Source organism: Salvelinus alpinus, chromosome 2, assembly GCF_045679555.1.
Source record: "Salvelinus alpinus chromosome 2, SLU_Salpinus.1, whole genome shotgun sequence".
Lineage (NCBI taxonomy): Eukaryota > Metazoa > Chordata > Actinopteri > Salmoniformes > Salmonidae > Salvelinus > Salvelinus alpinus.
The window spans coordinates 28,325,272-28,346,553 of NC_092087.1; the positions used below are offsets into that span (position 1 = coordinate 28,325,272).

The 21,282-nt window shown below is 42.9% G+C and overlaps 1 protein-coding gene across 7 annotated transcripts in view; it reads left to right on the forward strand.

Annotated features, from left to right (window-relative positions):
- The first annotated feature begins 2,327 nt into the window (after window positions 1–2,327).
- Window positions 2,328–21,282, forward strand: part of LOC139557889 (rap1 GTPase-activating protein 1-like) — a 168,987-nt gene continuing 150,032 nt past the window's right edge. For 3 of the 7 annotated variants that reach the window (XM_071373268.1, XM_071373253.1, XM_071373260.1), the window contains exon 1: window positions 16,388–16,655. The gene's annotated coding sequence lies outside the window, so the exon portion shown is untranslated. Of the gene's footprint in view, window positions 2,347–16,386; window positions 16,656–21,282 lie in introns of those variants that run through there. The other 4 variants (XM_071373236.1, XM_071373227.1, XM_071373300.1 and 1 more) reach the window with 3 other exon arrangements.

Consider the following 21,282-nt stretch of genomic DNA (forward strand, 5'->3'; position numbering starts at 1 on the left):
ATAGCTGATGTACCTGAAAGAGCTGCAAAATCTGGACACCTACAAATCAGCCAGGCTAGACAATCTGGACCCTCTCTTTCTAAAATTATCTGCCGAAATTGTTGCAACCCCTATTACTAGCCTGTTCAACCTCTCTTTCGTATCATCTGAGATCCCCAAAGATTGGAAAGCTGCCGTGGTCATCCCCCTCTTCAAAGGGGGTGACACTCTAGACCGAAACTGCTACAGACCTATATCTATCCTACCCTGCCTTTTTAAGGTCTTCAAAAGCCAAGTTAACAAACAGATTACCGACCATTTCGAATCCCACCGTACATTCTCCTCTATGCAATCTGGCTTCCGAGCTGGCCATGGGTGCACCTCAGCCACGCTCAAGGTCCTAAACAATATCATAACTGCCATCGATAAGACACAATAATGTGCAGCCGTATTCATCGACCTGGCCAAGGCTTTCGACTCTGTCAATCACCACATTCTTATCAGCAGACTCAAAAGCCTTGGTTTATGGCTTTATGCACGAAAGAATGAAAACGGTAGTTTGATTAATTCGTAAATTGCCACACAGTGTACATATAATTATAATAGGGAGAATAGTGTACAATAATAGGCTATATCCTCATCTATTGTCTGCACTAACCATGGAACTGTAATGACAGGGCTAAGTATTGCAGCAAGTCAGGTTCAAATTGTTACAGCTTGGTCTGCTCTCTGCTCCATAACGATTTAATTAGCGTACATATATTTTTTCATATTATCAACTGTTACTAATGATGCTCAGCAACAACCACTAATGATCCTCAGCAACAACCACTAATGATCCTCAGCAACAACCACTAATGATCCTCAGCAACAACCACTAATGATCCTCAGCAACAACCACTAATGATCCTCAGCAACAACCACTAATGATGCTCAGCAACAACCACTAATGATCCTCAGCAACAACCACTAATGATCCTCAGCAACAACCACTAATGATCCTCAGCAACAACCACTAATGATGCTCAGCAACAACCACTAATGATGCTCAGCAACAACCACACGGATGTAACGCCGTTTACAGAGGAAGCAAATGAAGGTGAACAAAACAATGAGTGATAATGTCAGCTATACCAACTGAAGGGATCTAACAGTAAATTGGCAGTTGAATATTTTTGTTTATTAGGCCTACTGCTAATATTTAATATGATACAAATAGGAAACAGAGGAACTTGGGGTAGCCTATATTGAAGACTTTTGAGAGTGCCCATCCCTGCAAGTTAAAAAGCCATACAATTTAAAATCTGCATAAAGGCACAGTATTTCATAAACTTTACTGTTGGAAAGTATATATGTTGATATGCTCCTGTTTGCTGCCATATGACTGGTTTCACATTTGTCTCCAGCGATTATAAAGTAAAATAGATCTAAAACAAGTGTCATTTATATTTACAATTCCCTTAGCCAAACAGATTACTCATTTACCTAGATCTTATCAATAGCTCTTAACAAGTTGTAAATTACATTGCATGGAAAATAGTATTATTTCTATCGGAAAAAATTAAGTAGATGCTTTTTCCACTTGGAATTGGTAGGTTCACTAGAGCTTATTCATGGTTTCCTCGTGTGTAAAGGTGGTGGAATTGTTAGGGAATTAAGTCAAGGTCAGAATACGGCCCTTGCAGTGAGGCACAAACACATACACACACGTGTGCACACAAACGTATGCACACACACACAGACACTCTCACACACGCACGTACACGCCCACACACACACACAAATATACATAATCCTATTTTCCCCTGTTTAGAGTCCTGTAGTTGTGCCCTCCCATTGTTTTTGTTATTGTTATTGCTCCTGTGGTGTGTTCATTAGCTCGTGCCCCTGGTGATCATGCCATTCCTGTGCACCCCCTGTCATGCGCTGAGAGATGCTCCCCACTGGCCTGCTGCCTACAGCCACATTAATGACTGCTGTATATTTTTTACCTGATTCATGGAAAAATGATGTACCACAATATAATGCTGAACACGGAAGTTGGATCATATTTCAATGAAACCTTCACAGATGATGCTGATGTAAATCTGTTTGAGTTGTATAGTGACCTATATTGTATGAAGGTGTGACAGCAACCAGAGAGTCATCTCAAAATAGGGTGCATTGTGTGTGTGTGTGTACCCGACATCTCGTTGCTTGTTTAGCGAGTACCACTTCCCTCTGATTCGACTCATACCTGGCTGGAACTCGGGACCTCTGCTTTGCTAAAACACATTACTGCCCTCCTTGACAACGTTCCAACGATTTGAGCCACCCAAAAAAGGTTCCATCCGCGACATTTCAAGCTAGCTGTGGAGTGAGCTTACGGTACGTTCTGAACTCTGTTACATGTGCGTGTGTGTCAGTGTGCGTATACGTGCATGCATGCTTCTCTCTGCAGTCTACAGTGTTCTATAATTTCCTTATCTGCAGAAAATGTTGACTCATATTATTGTTTCTCTGAACAAGATTGGATTTGTTCAAATACATTATACTTTCTAATGTGCACTTGAAATCACATGCAGTTACATGAGGTTGAAATTCAAATGAAACCCACAGTTTGACTCTCAGCCCAGACAGCTCTGACCAACCATGTCAGCTAAATTTGACATTCTCCTTTTGATATCCAATGATTCAGAGGAATCAGAGGAATTCATATAATTTGCCAGGAAAAAAATAAACTGTAAAGAGTCTCTTTGATAACAGACAGTACTATGCCTACCTCTCCTCTCTAAGATATATGTGTTAAATCCTTGACAGATGCTTAGGGTTTGTTATCGAAGAGAGTCAGTCACAGGAATCACAGAGGTATGACACCTGGAAGGGGAGGAGAATACCTCTAGACATCTCTAGCCTCGTTTACTGTATATCATTCACATTAAATGGGTTGCATTAATTAACAACATGTTTCCCTCCTGATAGCAATTACAGCAATGGCATGTCATCAAGGCCACCGTTATGCAAATCCTGTAATTACCAGAGGCCCGGAAGCCATCACCATGCTTGGGTGAATCTAGTAAAGAACCATCCATTCCTTGTTTTCTCTCTCTCTCTCTCTCTCTCTCTCTCTCTCTCTCTCTCTCTCTCTCTCTCTCTCTCTCTCTCTCTCTCTCTCTCTCTCTCTCTCTCTCTCTCTCTCTCTCTCTCTCTCTCTCTATCTCTCTCTCTCTCTCTCTCTCTCTCTCTCTCTCTCTCTGCCCTCCAAATGGCTTACTGATGTCAGAACACATGTTATTTGGTTTTAGAATGTAAGACAGGCAACAGTGCTTTGCAGGGAGTGCATTAAAATGAGTACTTATTCAACCAAATCCATATGCCTTTATCATTCTAACTAGCGTTTTCCTTATTTTTTATTTTTTGTTGTTTCTTCCATTGGGTCTGTAGACATCATACATCAGCTTTTACAATCTAAAGTTTGAAATTATGAAAGATGTCAGGGAGTGACAGACAGCCCCACGGAGCACAGAACAACAAGGCTACTGGAGCAGGGCAGCGGCAGCAAGCAGGACAGCGGCAGCAAGCAGGGCAGCGGCAGCAAGCAGGGCAGCGGCAGCAAGCAGGGCAGCGGCAGCAAACAGGGCAGCGGCAGCAAGCAGGGCAGCAGCAGCAAGCAGAGCAGCAGCAGCAAGCAGGACAGCAGCAGCAAGCAGGGCAGTAGCAGCAAGCAGGGCAGCAGCAGCAAGCAGGACAGCAGCAGCAAGCAGGACAGCAGCAGCAAGCAGGACAGCAGCAGCAGCAAGCAGGACAGCAGCAGCAAGCAGGGCAGTAGCAGCAAGCAGGACAGCAGTAGCAAGCAGGACAGCAGCAGCAGCAAGCAGGACAGCAGCAGCAAGCAGGGCAGTAGCAGCAAGCAGGACAGCAGCAGCAGCAAGCAGGACAGCCGCAGCAAGCAGGACAGCAGCAGTAGCAAGCAGGACAGCAGCAGCAAGCAGGACAGCAGCAGCAAGCAGGACAGCAGCAGCAAACAGGGCAGCAGCAGCAAGCAGTGCAGCAGCAGCAAACAGGACAGCAGCAGCAAACAGGACAGCAGCAGCAAACAGGGCAGTAGCAGCAAACAGGACAGCAGCAGCAAACAGGGCAGCAGCAGCAAACAGGACAGCAGCAGCAAACAGGGCAGCAGCAGCAAGCAGAACAGCAGCAGCAGCAAGCAGGACAGCAGCAGCAAGCAGGGCAGTAGCAGCAAGCAGGGCAGCAGCAGTAAACAGGACAGCAGCAGCAAACAGGGCAGCAGTAGGACAGCAGCAGCAAGCAGGGCAGCAGCAGCAAGCAGGACAGCAGCAGCAAGCAGGACAGCAGCAGCAAGCAGGGCAGTAGCAGCAAGCAGGGCAGCAGCAGTAAACAGGACAGCAGCAGCAAACAGGGCAGCAGTAGGACAGCAGCAGCAAGCAGGGCAGCAGCAGCAAGCAGGACAGCAGCAGCAAGCAGGACAGCAGCAGCAAGCAGGGCAGCAGCAGCAAGCAGGGCAGCAGTAGGACAGCAGCAGCAAGCAGGGCAGCAGTAGGACAGCAGAAGCAAGCAGGGCAGCAGCAGCAGCAAGCAGGACAGCAGCAGCAAGCAGGGCAGCAGCAGCAGCAAGCAGGACAGCAGCAGCAAGCAGGACAGCAGCAGGACATCAGTGGGTGGATGCTGAGGAGCTGAGTGAGGAGTGAGGAGGACATGGGGGAGGAGAGAGCTCTATGGGGAACATAATAGAGGACCTTATTATGTGTTGAAAGCACAGCAGGGGATATTCTCGAATCATGTCCCCAGTGCTGGGATTTGAGTACTGGGTTCGAAAGGGTAACCACAGACAAAAGGTGGGAAGGTGGCACTGAATTAATTGAAGGTGAAAACTGTCGAAAACATAGATAGATGTAAGGCCAGACACCATGGTATTAGAAACCAGGGTTAATCCCCTGAGAAAGGTGGCATTCTCTCCCAAGATTATTTCTAACCCAGATATCTCCTGTGCAGCACTGTGATGCAAGATGGGAAAAGTATCAAGTATTTTTGATAGCATGGTTGCTGAGACATAAAGAATTCCATTTGCCTGTTGTTTATGAAGCATCCATTTCCCCTTGACAGTTGTGTCTCATACAAGTCACTGAATAAAACTCTACTTGAGTTACCCTGAAGGCTGTGTGAATGTCTTAATTAGATGGCGCTCTGGCCTAGGCCCGTCATGAATGTCAATGAGCAGTATACCACATCCCCATTATCATTCCAAACATTGAGATGGTATATATGGTGGTATTGTTTTGCAGACCAGCAAGTGAGAAGCACATTTGACATTTAAGAGGAGGGTAAGAGAGAGAAAAAAGCTACACAGAGAACAAGTGGTCCCTGAAGCATATTATTTTCCCTTCAATATTTTAAGGTCAGAACAATTTAGAGCCCTCTTTTCACACGGAGGCCAGGAAAGATAGAAATGTAAGATTGGTCACTCGTGATTTATGTGTGTGTGTGTGTGTGTGTGGTTGTGTGTGTGTGTGTGTGTGCGCTACTGAATGCTTAGAGTGTACATGTGTGTATGAGTGTTTGTGGGTGCATGCATGCTTGCTAATTTTGTGTGTGCTAATTATTTCATAGTACTGTATTAGCATCATATTGTAATGAATTGTACTAATTAGCATGAGAGTGTAACCGATGTGAAATGGCTAGCTAGTTAGCGGTGGTGCGCGCTAATAGCGTTTCAATCGGTGACGTCACTCGCTTTGAGACCTTGAAGTAGTGGTTCCCCTTGCTCTGCAAGGGCCGTGGCTTTTGTGGAGCGATGGGTAACGATGCTTCGTGGGTGACTGTTGTTGATGTGTGCAGAGGGTCCCTGGTTCGCGCCCGGGTCGGTGCGAGGGGACGGACGTAAAGTTAAACTGTTACAAGAGCACAAAAGTGATCTAAACGTGCTCTAAATAGTATCTGTAATTAGGGTAATGGTACGTTAAAGTAATATCCCTATTAGGAAGGCAAATTACTAACATCTGCTGGCCCCCTTTCATGGTGCTAACAGCCTTCACTTCATTTCAATGAATGGGTCTGGATGTTTGGAGATATTATGATATCCCTATCATGTAGCAGCAGTCCATATACAAATATCTGCACAGAATACAGAAATGCTTGGCTGAAGGTTTAGTAAGGTGTTTTTTTATTTATAAATTTTTTTTGACCCCCTTTTCTCCCCAATTTTGTGGTGTCCAATTGTTAGTAATTACTATCTTGTCTCATCGCTACAACTCCCGTACGGGCTCGGGAGAGACGAAGGTCGAAAGCAATGCGTCCTCCGAAACACAACCCAACCAAGCTGCACTGCTTCTTAACACAGCGCGCCTCCAACCTGGAAGCCAGCCGCACCAATGTGTCAGAGGAAACACCGTGCACCTGGCTCCATTGGTTAGCGCGCACTGTGCCCGGCCCGCCACAGGTGCACGATGAGACAAGGATATCCCTACCGGCCAAACCCTCCCTAACCCGGACGATGCTAGGCCAATTGTGCGTCGCCCCACGGACCTCCTGGTCAGCTGCGACAGAGCCTGGGTGCGAACCCAGAGTCTCTGGTGGTGCAGCTAGCGCTGCGATGCAGTGCCCTAGACCACTGTGCCACCTGGGAGGCCTTTTTATTTATTTTTTAAACCTTTATTTAACTAGACAAGTCAGTTAATAAGAACAAATTCTTATTTACAATGACGGCCTACCCCTGCCAACGCTGGGCCAATTGGTCATCGCCCTATGGGACTCCCAATCACAGCCGGTTGTGATACAGCCTGGAATCGAACCAGGGTCTCTAGTGATGTCTTTAGCACTGAGATGCAGTCTCTTAAACAGCTGCGCCACTCAGGAGGTGGAGAGAGAGATCAAGCTGGTCACAGTCATAACACCATGCTGTGTGGGTCTGCTGCAGGGAGGAAGGCATCCATAATTCACCAGGCCTGCCACAGAGAGGAGGTTTTCTGTCCCACAGGAGCCATATTGAGCTTGTAGTACAGGACAGCTCACCCAGCTTGCATATGCATTGCTGCTCCTCTCTCTCTCTCTCTCTCTCTCTCTCTCTCTCTCTCTCTCTCTCTCTCTCTCTCTCTCTCTCTCTCTCTCTCTCTCTCTCTCTCTCTCTCTCTCTCTCTCTCGGCCTATGGCAGACCCAAGGTGAACTGTCTGGGGGATATTATCCCTGAACCCAGCACCCCACAACCACCAGGACAGGACCTAACTCAGTCACCATGACAACCACGATTCACTCTGAGCCTCAGCTCAGTCATAATGTAGAAGGACATTCAGCATAGGGCACAGCACACCTATGGGCCAGAGGTTTTCAGGATGTTGCATTGCAACGCACACAAATTAGAAAGGAAAACACACAGGGGTGGTATCAGCGACAATTTGACTCCAAAGACAATCTCATCTCTGGCGTAATTACATAGGACAAGTTTTTATGTGGAATTTTCTGATGTAGTTATACAATTATCACTGCTCACATTTTCAGAGGGCTCAACGCACACAGTGCCAACTAATCAAAATATGCCAGCTAGCTGAAGAAAAAGAGCAGAAGCCCAGCTAAATGTGTGGTGCATGGTGCATCTCACACTGGCCCATTAATAAGAAAGCTTACATAGATAAATAATCAGAGTTCTCCCAGTAATTGCCAAATTTCCTGTCAATGAGCTATGTAAACATTTGAGTGACTAACCACTGCAGATTGGTTTTGTACTTCTTTGGTTTGGAGCTCCTGCTGGGCTGCTCCCACCTGGTTGTGGATACAGGTTAGAAAGGCCTCAGGAGGTAGGAGCTGCATGGTGATGGTGAAGTGATGGTGTAGGATGCTGGAAAAGGCTGATATGACCACAGTTGGTGGGAGAGGTAGGGATGTTGCATTTCAATGAGTGCATCTATGCAGCTATGCTCTTGCTAGGTAGTTTCTCTATTGTCTGTCCTGCTGTCCAGGGGGTCAATAGAATGCCTTCTGTCATGTGATGAATGATTAGAAAGAAAATATCAGCTTTGTTTGATGAATCCTTACAGACATGTCAAATGTGTATTTCATGCAAAGTGTAGCAGTTCAAGTGCACTGATGATGAACACACCCATGTCACTACTGGCTACCAGGTCGTCCGTGCATTTTGATCTGAACCAGGATAATGTTTAATATTGTGAGATATTGGTGGCAGGTAGCCTAGCGGTTAAGAGCGTTGGGCCAGTAACGAAAGGTTGGTGGTTCAATTCCAAAAAATCTGACAATCTGCCCTTGAGCAAGGCACTTAACCCTAATTTCTCTTGTAAGTTGCACTGGATAAGAGCGTATTCTAAATTACTAAAATGTAAAATGTTGTACAGGACTAGGTAGAGGACTATGTCCACAATGAATTCTCTCCCACAAATACAAACATACTGTATATACAGCACAGCACATTCACCTACCAACCAAACCATTTACCAAATTTAACCTGTTCTTGACTGAGGTCAAATACCCCTTGTACCTCAACTCTTATAAAGTACAATTACACACCCCCACTCTCTCTTCATGGGCCTGCCTGCAGTCATGGGGTGCACCAGTCAGTGAGGCTCTTTGCCCAGGGGCGCCCACCACTAATATGCTAGCTGATTACACAAGATCCACAATTAAACTAGGAACGTATTTATCCCCCGCTCAATGGAACATGCAGCCAGCCTCTCCTCTTCCAGTTCTTTCCTGCCCAGAGGATTTGAAATGCACTCCTCCAGCCCTAGAGACGACAGAGGACATCTTAGAAAAAAACAATAATAATAACGTAATCTACAGCCATCGACAGTCACACACAGCAAACTCTCCTTGATTGCAGCACTGTAATGTGTGACTTAATCGGGGGGTGGGGGTGGGGGGTGAGGGGAGGAGAGTTGATGTAAATTATAAAGTAAATGATAAAGATTTTTGTTAGAATTAGCTCATTCCTACAGTATAAACCATCCTTCTTTCCTAAGGTCTTCCCAGGCAACAATTTTTTTTTTTGTAGACATGCTGGCTGGAGCTTTCTCACTCCTATGTGATTTCTCAGCCTGTTCATAGAAGTGAACATTGTCAATAATAACAAGAGTCTGTTGTAAACATAAATTATATTGATGTTGATGATGATTATAGAAGAATGCTTTGGCGCAGGCATCGTGCTGTTTAATATTAGTCCTTCACTGATAACATACTGCACAGTTGCATCACCACAGTTATACCTAAGGGAAAAGTAACTACAAAGAAAGCACTGTGTGTCATGCCATGATCTATTTCACCTGTCTTTGTGTTTGTCTCCACCCTTCTCCAGGTGTCGCCCATCTTCCCCATTATCCCCTGTGTATTTATACCTGTGTTCTCTGTTTGTCTGTTGCCAGTTCGTTTTGTTCGTAAAACCTACCAGTGTTTGTTTCCCTGCTCCTGCCTGTTTTCCTGCTCCTGTTTTCTAGTCCTACCTGGTTGACTGTACTGCATGCCCTGACCCTGAGACTACCTGCCGTTTTGTACCTTACCCCACCGTTCTGAATTATTGACCCCTGCCTGCCCTGACCCTGAGACTGCCTGCCGTTCTGGACCCATTACACCCTTTCTGGATTACTGACCCCTGCCTGCCTTGACCTGTCATTTGCCTGCCCTTGTGGTTGTAATATACTCTTGTTACTTCTACAGTGTCTGCATCTGGGTCTTACCTCAAATCTGATACTGTGGAAGTTATCATCATCAAGTCAGCAAACATGTTTTTCCCAGAACCTACCACAAAAGCAGGCATGATTGAACGCCTCCTCACAACCCTCTCTGATATGTAAGCACAGCCTGACTCATAGACAACATCGGTTGGAAGGGAACCTATTAATACTGTACCATGTTCCTGATGGGACATAATGTTCTGCGATAGTTCAGCGGGAGAGTACTAGCTACTGCTGTTTGGGACTTGGAAAGAGAGCGTGACTCATGCTCAGATCATTGTGTTGGAGGTAAAGGCTATTATTCCACATAATCAGATAGGTCTCATGAACATCAGAGTGGTGAATTAGGTCAGTGTGAGTGTTAACTTAATTACCCCAGTATGGAGTTGGAGGTATGGAGTGGAAAGACATTATTATTATCAGCCCCTTCGAATGTGGGGATGAAATACTGAATACTTTACATCAAGTAGCCATCCTTTGCCTTGACAGCTTTGCACACTGGCATTCTCTCAAGAGTGTGTGTAATAAAGTAGGCGAGATGCCCTCTCCTAATCAAGACTTAAATAACTTGTTTTAGAGTGTCTCACCTTACACTATATATACAAATTATTTGGACACGCTTTCAAATCAGTGTATTTGGCTATTTCAGCCACACCCATTGCTGACAGTTGTATAAAATTGAGCACACCGCCACGCAATCTCCATAGACAAACACTGTTAGTAGAATAGCCTTACTGAAGAGCTCAGTGACCTTCAATGGTGGCACCATCACAGGATGCCACCTTTCCCACAAGTGAGTTTGTCAAATTTCTGCCCTGTTAGAGCTGCCCCGGTCAACTTTAAGTGCTTTTATTGTGAAGTGGCAACGTCTAGGAGCAACAACGGCTCAGCCGCAAAGTGGTAGGCTATACAAGCTCATAGAACAGGGCCGCTGAGTACAGAAGCGCGTAGCGCCAAAAAATCGTCTGTCCTCGGTTTCAACATTCAGTACAGTTCCAAACTGCCTCCGGAAGCAACGTCAGCACAATAACTGTTCATCGGGAATTTGGGTTTGGCGGATGCGAGGAGTATGCTACTTGCCCTAATGCATAGTGCCAACTGTAAAGTTTGGTGGAGGAGGAATAATGGTCTGGGGCAGTTTTCCTGGTTCGGGCTAGACCCCTTAGTTCCAGTGAAGGGAAATCTTAATGCTACAGCATACAATGACATTCTAGATGATTCTGTTCTTCCAACTTTGTGGCAACAGTTTGGGGAAGGCCCTTTCCTGTTTCAGTATGACAATGCCCCTGTGCACAAAGCGAGGTCCATACAGAAATGGTTTGTCGAGATCGATGTGGAAGAACTTGACTGGCCTGCACAGAGCCCTGACCCCAACCCTATTGAACACCTTTGGGATGAATTGGAATGCCGACTGCAATCCAGACCTAATCGCCCAACATCAGTGCCCGACCTCACTAATGCTTATGTGGCTGAATAGAAGCAAGTCCTCGCAGCAAACATCTAGTGGAAAGCCTTCCCAGAAGAGTGGAGGATGTTATAGCAGCAAAGGGGGGACCAACTCCATATTAATGCCCATGATTTTGGAATGAGAAGTTTGACGAGCAAGTGTCCACATACTTTTAGTAATGTAGTGTACCTCCTGTTTCAGAAGCCATGGTTCTAAATGGGATGACAATGCAGCTAATTCCTTGGCAGATGATGATGACATTTCTATGCGTATTTCTCCACTGTAGCCAGGCAGGACATGAATAATGAGTCTACATCAATCAGGCAGCCTTGATCCACTTCTCCTGACAGACTGGCAGACTGTGTGTTCTGTCTTTACCCCTGAAATGCACATCAATAGCATCAATACATTGGGGTACTGTACATCACAATGCCAGTCAGACTCTCCAATAGTGGCTGAATGCAGTAGCAGAAAAAGAGTGCAGTAAATGTGTTCATTTCTACATTAAGATGTTACCAAACCATCTGAAATCCCAATCAGGCTTACAGCCACTCACATTCTTATAGTGCTTCCAGCCATATCAGATCACTATATGAGCCTTTAAAGCAACTTATGGAACACTATTGAGTGCTCTTTTTCCTTTAGAGCCTCAATAACATTGGTACCAATACTTATTGGTACCAGTATTAATAATATTTACATATCTGGCATTACTCATCTCATGTGTATATACTGTATTCTATACTATTCTACGGTATCTTAGTCACTTAATAATGTTTACATAGCTTACATTACTCATCTCATATGTATGTACTGTATTCTATACTATTCTACGGTATCTTAGTCACTTAATGTTTACATATCTGCATTATTCATCTCATATGTATATACTGTTTTCAATACTATTCTACTGTATCTTAGTCCGTTCCGCTCTGACATCGCTCGTCCATATGTATATAGTCTTAATTCATTTCTACTTGGATTTGTGTGTACTGGGTATATGTTGTGTAATTTGTTAGATATTACTTGTTAGATATTACAGCACTGTTGGAGCTAGAAGTATAAGCATTTCGCTACACCTGTAATAACATCTGCTAATCACGTGTACGGGACCAATAAAATGGGATTTGATTTGATTTGGTGGATGGAACACGCTTCCTTGGTATGAGGGAAATGTTTAGCAGCGCTGCTTCCCAAGTATGGAATGTACGCTGGGTGTGAAATGTACCTTCAGTGACACTTAAGCGTTTCAAATGTAATGACTTCTTTCATGTTGTAAGCAATCAAAGTTTATCGATAGAAACATTTTTATATGGAAATGTAATGAGTTTTCCCTTGGAAACAACTTTCAATATGACATTAATTTATAATCACCATTTGTGTTCTGAATGTCAAGCTTTGATTTCTGAAATTGAATTTCCCATGACAAAAAACAATCCAATAACAAAAAGGGCAATAACAAAGGGAATAACAATCATATGAGGAAAATGTATTTGTTTTGAACAAGAAATGGGCCTTTCCATTTAGGTTTGGAGAATAGCACTGGCTTCAGTCCTATGGGTTTCAATATCCCATCCATTAGACAGCTGTTGGGCATAATTTGGTTGAAACCCCCATATAGGAGGTTAACCCAGATATTAGTTCTACGAGATACCCTCCATCTTTACCCAGACAAAATATATAGAATTAAATGGTCTGCATGTGGATCTAAGTTGTCTTAGTGTATCTGCAGCCAGGTCTCTCAAGTGCTGATGAGCCTGACGCGGCACGTCCGCCTCCCAGACTCTCCCTGCTGATGCAGAGAGCAGTGTTGCTATTATTGCACAGCAGCCACTTATTATGGCACAGCAGTCATCACAGTCCAGTGGCCTTGTTGTGCAGCAGATGGTAGAGTTTTTTGAAGGGTCAAAGGTTATATTTGTGGGTGGAGGTAGACCTTTCTTTACCGTATTCTTTCATGCGCTTCTCAGTCTTTGGTCTGGACAGAAGACTAAATACTCTGTGGTCTCTTTAGTTATTGTGGACAAATAACATCATCCAAACAAATCAATTGTGTATTTATTTTAGAAAGCTGGATCAATTCTATTTTTTAAGTTGGTTGCCAGCTATACATGGCAAGGATTTGTTATTGTAGTTTTCAAAAGCAAAGAAAAAGGTTAGTTCCTGAGAAGAGCTGCAAATGTTTAATCTGTGTATATATTGATTTGACATGATTGTTGATGATCAGTGCCATATCTCAAGCCAAAATCCATTGCTGTGTGGGGGGACTGATTGGGCCAATAGCCTGAGTCCTAGAGGGAGAGAGAGAGAGAGCAAAAGAGAAACAAAGAGAGAGAGAGTGGGGAGGTGGGCCGGAGAAAGAAATAGAATTTGCACAGCAGGCTCTGCTCTGGATGGATTGTAAGGCCACATCTTGCCTCACCATGCTGGACCTCCATCAAATATACACTTTTACAGAGTTTTTAAAGTCAGGAGGATCAGCCGAGAGGGTAGTGCTTCACCACTTCACTTTTAGATAAAAAAGGGACCATATGTTTCTGAAGTCACACAGTTAATTCTGAACAGAGTAAGTAGCTTTGTATGGCCTTCTAGACTCAGCACCGGAATGAAAGGGCTTTCAGAAAGCCCAGTGTGTGCTTTGCAGTGGTCTAAAGTACTTAAGTAAAATATACTTTAAAGTCGTTTTTGGGCTGTCTGTACTTTACGTTACTATTTATATATATATTTTCCTATTTTTACTTTTAGTCTACTACATTCTTAAAGAAAATATGTACTTTTTACTCTCATACATTTTCCCTGACACCAAAAAGTACTAGTTACATTTCAAATGCAGGACAGAATTATGCTCAGATTCACACACATATCAACATAACATGTTGTACTCCCTACTGCCTCTGATCTGGCGGATCACTCAACATAATTACTGGGTTTGTAAATTATGAGTGTTGGAGTGTGCCCCTGTCTGTCCGTAAATAAATAAAAACAAAAAATTATGCGGTCTTGTTTGCTTAATATAAAGAATTTGATGTATAGCATTTACTTTTACTTTGTACTTTTACTCAAGTATGAAAATTGACTACTTTTTCTACCACTTTACTTAAGTACATTTAAAACCAGATGCTTTAATACTTTTTTTCCAGAAGTACTTTACTGGATGACTTTTGATTTTACTTCAGTAAAATAAGTAAGTATGACAACTGAGTACTTTTCCCACCATTGGTGTTTTGCACATTGAACTGTGCAGTCATTTCCGAGCAAGTGGTGCGGGTGTAAGCACCCTTCCAGGCCTTTTCAGTGACAAAAGAGGAACCACACAGGGCAAGCAGCTGGCTGCTCTAAATAATTTGCTTTCCATTAAGTTGCCAGTAAACCTTATACTAATTGATGCCATGGCATGAAGAAACCCACTGGGCACACACTGGTTGCATCAACGTTGTTTCCACATCATTTAATTGTAGCAACGTGGAATAGACGTTGAATTGACGTCATGTGCCCAGTGGGAAGGTTCCGTTGCTGGAGGATTTTTTGTATGCATTACAGTTGAGAAGACAGTCAACAGGGGATTTGCCTCTCTGCTTTTTAATAACCTTTAAAAATGTATGGGAGCTAATAACTTGAGTCATGGAATGGGCGGCCTTGGTCGTACCGGAGAGAGACCACAGCAAATGATTTAATGCTAGGCTCAACATTTTTCTATTTTGCCAAATCAATGTGCTTTAATGGCCTTTAACCTTGCTTATATTTTGAAAGAAAGATTACAAAGGAACTCAATGGTGAGTCACTCAAAGACCCTCATATTAGATACAGGAATCTGTTCTACTTTTAGCAGTACAGCTGTCCCAAAAGGCCTTTTCACACTGCATTGTTCTTAGCCCCAGGCTAGGCTGGCCCTGGGTGGGCTAAGGTGCAGTGTGATTACGCCTAAAGACTTCCATTCATATAATGATATAAATGTTCTTATTCAAGACACACGAAAATGAATTAAAGTTATTGAGTAATTTATAGAGCGTTAATGTGGCTGTGGATATGGGAATTTTATATCTGCTTGTTTTTTTTAATGTTCACCAGTAGCACACTACATCTCTCTATGAAAAGCAAAAATGACATATACATTTTATGAACATTTTCTAGAGCAGTTTTTTAGTGTGACTGTCATATGAAACAATTCCAAGATTCACATCAAGATTCCCGTTTCTGTAACAACTGATCAGAACCCTTTTGGTACACTTTTTTCTAAGATTTTACAGGGAGTAATATTTGGGGTGTATTTTATGGATGGATACTGTTATTCCCTTGTTGCAGGGCTTCATATACTGACATGGTCCAAGGCTAAAACAATTACCCTGCTTGGGTTAAGTCATAACACAGCCAGGGAAGTACATCAGCACTGTTCTTATCTGTGATTGACAGGGAGAGTGGGAGAGAGGAAGATGGATGAGCCTTTGAAGGAGAGGGATGTAAAAGAACAGAAATGTATAAAACCAAGCATAGGATTGGAGGAGGGAATACAAGTCTGCATCTGTAGATTACCCTGCACATGTCCTGTCCAGCAGTCTACACTAGTGGTTCTCAACTCCGGTCCTCGAGTACCCCAAAAAACACACATTTTTGCTGTAGCCCCGGATAAAAATAGCCGATTCAGCTCATTGAGGGCCTGATGATTACTTGAAGTTTAATCAGGTGTGCTTGTCCGAGGCTACAATAAAAATGTGTACTGTTGAAGGTACTCTAGGAGGGGAGTTGGGAAATACAGTTGGGAGTATACACATGATGAGACATATTCCTCACCTACTGAATAGGGAATAGAAGTCAGATCAAAACAATGCCAGTATCCCCATGGGCCAATGGGTGAGTCAGACTGCTGGCCGAGGCTGTTCAGGAAAGTATGGAAACAGTGCAGCCTTCTAAATGGAAAATAAGAATGTTATCTGTCCCTTCCTACTGCTATTCTGTCAAGGAGAATAATAACGATTATCCTGTGTCCTCATAAACATAATAACTAATAAATCTATCAACATAGATGTTTTATTTTCAAAAGTGAGAAAACATTAAAAGGCTTAAATTTACAGACACATTAAATCTTCCACAGCAGTGAATGTTGGTCAATGAGATTGGACAAAAAAAACATATTTTTTTAAATAATAGAATATGATGGTCTTCATTATTCCATTGTTGTGATGTAATTGTTTAGCTGCCTGGGGTTACTATTTGGCGTGTATCGAACACTAGGTATTGAGGGGTCTGTGGGGATTGGTCCTGTGACATTTTAGGAAAAAGAGTGCTCAGTGTAGCAGATCTGCGCTGATACGTCGAGAGCGGATTGGTCGAACATCACACTGCTCTGTTCTCAGGCTTTCTGAATGGGGAGAACGGGCACAATTAAACATTGCAAGCTACCCTACCCAAACGATTGAGACGTGAAGAAACATCGATGAACTGCTCGTATTTTAAAGGAATGCAAGCATCCTTCCTTCAACGAGTTCAAGTGTATTGTGGTTAGTCGCGCGCCAGCATCCAGGACCCGATTCAGCAATAGAGGCACGGGCTCCACTAAAAGGTAAGATACCGTAATTCTTTAGAGAAGAAGAGTCGGCACGTTGTATTTTCACCATATTATGGTTGTAGTATTTTTTCTTTCTCTGATTATCGAGTCCCGTAAAGCGCAAGGTTCGACCATCTTATTTGCCTTCTATAGTATGCTTAAATTAGGTTAGATCTGCCTAAACAACGGCAATAGTCAAGTCACTGATCATAACGTGCTCTGTTGATGTACATAGTAGCACGCTATATCTTGCTCACTTCTCGGGTTGTAGTAACTAGAGAGCAGTCCAGTCTTTTTTTATTGAGCGCCTCTTCACCTGCAACAGGAGTGGCAACTCCTTTATTTTTGATGTAGCAGTCTACACAGTTTCATACCTGGTTTCAAGTTGTATAAATTATTTCCCTCTATGAGTCCTAATGAAACTGAAAAGTTTATATATTTGTATGTAGGAATTTGGCCTCTAGTTACCTCTAGTTATATACCTATTACCTTACTATGATGACAACTACAGTAGAGAAATACATTTTATTTTATTTCCAAATATCCCTACAAGGCCCTATCCAGAACAAGGATAAAGGCTTCCTTCCCAGTTACATTCAACCCATTTCAAAACCCTTTGGGTTTAGGTCAGCGGTATCAAAGTGATTTTTTCTTGGGGTCCCTCTATGTTCATGTCAGGATGAATGCACATTGGCAAAACATGACCACAGGAAATAAAGCTTTATTCGAACATACCCATAGTAGCTCACTTGGTGGTGTAGAATCAGATTTACATTTACATTTAAGTCATTTAGCAGACGCTCTTATCCAGAGCGGCTTACAAATTGGTGCATTCACCTTATGATATCCAGTGGAGATGGTAGGCTACTGTATGCACATTAAGCCTTGGATGAGTTAAGACAATGGATTCACATAAAAGTGAACAACAACACGGGGATGCTCAGTAACAATTGAATATCACCTCATAGTTACTGTGTACATTACATGCAATCCAATGCATTTTGTCCATGGTCACTACTGGCTCATTGCCTAAACAAATAAACACTTTAACGGTAGACTTTGATTAGAGTTGATGAAAATCCTAGAGGGTTAACACTAATAAAATGAGATATGCCATGAACCAGATACATCCCACTACGTTTGTGACTACATTTCCCATTTGAGTCTTATGTACCATTTCCAAGATTGTCTTTTTGTACATTTCATAAAAGTACAGACTCAGAGCTTCAAAATGGTATATCATACACTGCAGTTGGGGGAAAACATGGGAATGTTATGCTTATTTGAAATGTGATAAACCTGTTATTCCACTTTGTAGACAAGTACCAGAAAATCCCCTTGAAAGTTTTTCACAATCGAGAGCTCTTTTTTGAGTACGCCCATTCAGCATCATTCACACCCTCTTAAGCCTTAACCCCACCCGTCTCTTTAAGTATTCACTGTGAGTGAAGGTAGTGTAGTAAACAAGCAGTGAAAGTAGTAGCCGACAATAAATAACATCTCCAGGTAAAAATACACTATCTAGTCCATGGCCTATATCCTAACATGTTGTTCTTCACATTGTCTCTGGTAAACACATTATATATAAAATCAAATCAAACTACATCCCAGACACATCTAGCTAAGCGGATGTGTCTATTGTCTAGACCTGTTCACATGTTCATAAAGCATGTGATGGCCATAATCACCCCCAGACACACCTGGCTAAATTTATGGTTCGTGGAGCCTAATCATCTGGCTAATGTAGCAAGCCAGCAACCCATACAGTTTGTCATACACTTAGCTAGCTAGGCAACATGCATGAAATGATGCATTATTAATCTGCAGGTAAAGCTAACCAACAGTAGGCTTGAACTAGCAATGCAAATGGATTTCTGACAAAATGATATACAATTTATAACGTTAGCTGGCGTTAGATACCAAGCAACTCACGCTAGCTAGCTAAGTTTCATGTTGGCTAGCTAACGTTAGCTAGCTAGCTAACAGAAGGCTTTAACTAGCAATGCAAATGACTTTATAACAACATGAGATACAAATATTATCTGTACATGAAGCTAACTTTAGACTCTTACTTGTCCAAATACATGGATGCATGCTTCACAGCAGACTGGAATTCCTTTGATTAAGTAAAAGGTCCTATGTCATTTGCGTTTCGTCTGCTCAGCTCTCTTGGGACGTTATATCATATCAATCCAGTTCACAATGACAATGTTCAATATTCCAAGAATCATACATTTTTTGTTTGTCTCCATCATGGATGTCGTGTTTGCCCTTTGCTTGTAAATGTAATCCAGTGAGAGTTGTTTTATACAAGAGCCCACTGGGCACACACTGGTTGAATCAACATTGTTTCTACATCATTTCAATAAAATGAAGTTCCCTTACGAAAAATGATTGCAGTCACAGTGCAGTATAACTGCAGAATGCAGCAAATACTGTGTCCAAAATAACAGTTTAATAAAAATGGACAACTGCAAACGTGTTGCTACAGCTATGAACAACATTGCTGCCGTAACTGCTGCTATCGAGAAAAAATAAGAACATGTGATATTGCATTGTCGTTATGGGGTATTGTGTGTAGATTAAATATAAATAATTGTATCAATTTTAGAATAAGGCTGTAACGTAACAAAATGTGAAAAAAGTCAAGGGGTCTGAATACTTTCCGAATGCACTGTATCACTTGTTGGCCTATCCCTCTGTACTGGTACATATCTACTACTCACACCACTCTACTTCTCCCTCCCCCTTGAGCCTTCTTCTACTTTCTTCACTGCCTCAGCATACTACAACTTCTGCACTACTCAAACCATGGAAACCTCAACCTGCCTCTCTCACACCAGACATTTCTGATCCCCAGACCCATGGGCACTCCTGCAATTAACACATACCACTACTTTCCTCAATGCTACACATTCCTTTGTCTCATGCCCTTCTGCACACTTCTTACACCTAGGAATCTCCCTCCTACACACTGCTGCCACATGCCCATAAGCTTGACACCTGTAACAATGTAATATATTCGGCACAAAAGCTTGCTCAACATCAAAAGCTTGCTCAACATCAAAACTCAAAAGAACAGACAACGACTCTTCTGTTTCACCACTCATGCCACCCTGTCTGCGTTGCACCAAATGACGAGCATCACAAACACTGTGAATCTTCCTCTTCAGTTGGTCAACTTTCACATTTACCACTACCCCAGTAATCACTCCTTTCAATGGCACCCTTTTCTTGAGAGCAAAACAATTCACATGTCTTGTTCCCATTTGTTTAACATGGAGCACCTGCTCCCTCTTACCAGGAGAAGCACAAACAATTATCACCAGACCACTTCTGGTTACCTTCACCGATTCCACAGCATCCAAATCAGTTTTCACCCACCCTGAAACCACAAATGGCTTTTTTCCTAAAAAGTCACTCCTACCATAAGAGACTCATCTTTATCCTGACCCTTGGTGCAAGCCTCGGACTCCGAGACCTTCACCACACCTACCCCCTCCGATACATTGCCCTCACTCACAAATGTAATGGCAAAATGTAGATTTCCCCCTAAATAGACATACCCAAAAGTAACTGCTATTCATGTGTAATTACATGATTCTGACATGCAAAAACTTGGTATATTTGGAAAGAAGACATCTGCGAGATTATGAGGAAATTATCAGAAGATAGTTATGAGTTACATAGTTCAGAATACACAAGATCAAGGACACACAAATTATAGTTTTTTTGTTTTGAATGTCATCTTTCATTGACAAGCTATAAGTGAATGATTGATGACTAGAGCTGGAAACACATCAGATGGCTTCCACAACATGTGAACAATATCAGATACAAAATGTGATTGATAGACCTAACAACTAGAAATGGGCAGATGTTTTTGTAAGTGGTGTCAGGTGTGGTCACAGGACGTTTCCAAGTGTCCCTAAGCCTCTCCAAAGTGGCATATGTCTGTAAATAAAATAATAAAACATGTGTATTAGTCACATGCGCCGAATACAACAGGTAGACCTTACAGTGAAATGCTTACTTACGAGCCCCTAACCGGCAGTGCAGTTTCAAAAAATACGGATAAGAATAAGAGATAAAAGTAACAAGTAATTAAAGAGCAGTAGTAAAAAATAACTATATATACAGGTGGGTGCCGGTACAGAGTCAATGTGCGGGGGCACCGGTTAGTTGAGGTAGTATGTACATGTAGGTAGAGTTAATTAAAGTGACTATGCATAGATGACAACAGAGAGTGGCAGTGGTGTGGAGATGGGGGGGGGCAAGGCGAATAGTCTGGGTAGCAATTTGACTAGATGTTCAGGAGTCTTATGGCTTGGGGGTAGAAGCTGTTTAGAAGCCTCTTGGACCTAGACTTGGCGCTCCGGTACCGCTTGCCGCGTGGGAGCAGGGAGAACAACCTATGACTAATGTGGCTGGAGTCTTTGACAATATTTCCTGGATGGCAGGATGTACTGGGCTTTCTCACTACCCACTGTAGTGCCTTGCGGTCGGAGGCCGAGCAGTTGCCATACCAGGCAGTGATGCAGCCAGTCAGGATGCTCTCGATGGTGCAGGTGTAGAACCTTTTGAGGATCTGAGGACCCATGCCAAATCTTTTCAGTCTTCTGAGGGGGAATAGGTTTTGTCG